Below are 688 nucleotides of genomic sequence, written 5' to 3'. Positions count from 1 at the left end.
AAGGCTGGTGCCGGCGCCGCAGGGCGCCGACCGCCCCCGGCCCCCCTCGGCCAGCGTCCCGGCAGCAGGGGCGGGAGAAAAATGTCCCCGGGAAGGTGGCAAAGGGGACGGAGGGGGGACAGGCTGAGAGGGATAGTCACCGAAGGTGAAAGATTGAATTTCCGCGGATAATATATCGGAGAACAAACCACCCCGAATGTGTTTTGTCAGGAATCCGGAATTAGAAAACACAGTCCCAAACAAAAGCAAAAAAAAACCCCGCCTGTTACAGATCCGCCAGTAACCGAGCCGCTAAGCTTCCTCCAAGTCCTTTCCAGCCGGGATTATCGCCGTGCTTGGCTCCCGTCCCTGCAAGTGCCCGCTACCCCTCGGCGCGCCCGTGGGAGCCCTGTGGGACGGGGCGGACGGGGCCGCTCGCCCGGCCGGGCCGGGATTTATACCTTTCCCGGGATTTCTGCCTTTCCCGGGATTTACGCCACCCCCAAAACCGCGCTCCTCTCCCCTGCAAGACACCCCGCGGCATCCCAGGAGGGGCGGCCAGGGCTGCCCGGCACCGCAGGCAGGACAGGGCGGGGGGCTGATCCGGCTCGGGTCTTACGGGCCAGGGGCAGCAAGGCTCCCCAAAATGCCGGGTGGGATTGCGGGGCCGCCCCCCGCTCCGGCGGCATGGGAGGGCTGGGAGCCGGAT

This window comes from Aptenodytes forsteri, unplaced genomic scaffold (assembly GCF_000699145.1).
Source record: "Aptenodytes forsteri isolate BGI_AS27 unplaced genomic scaffold, ASM69914v1 Scaffold217, whole genome shotgun sequence".
NCBI lineage: Eukaryota > Metazoa > Chordata > Aves > Sphenisciformes > Spheniscidae > Aptenodytes > Aptenodytes forsteri.
The sequence above is the reverse complement of the archived record's forward strand: the minus strand, read 5'-3'. Positions refer to the sequence as shown.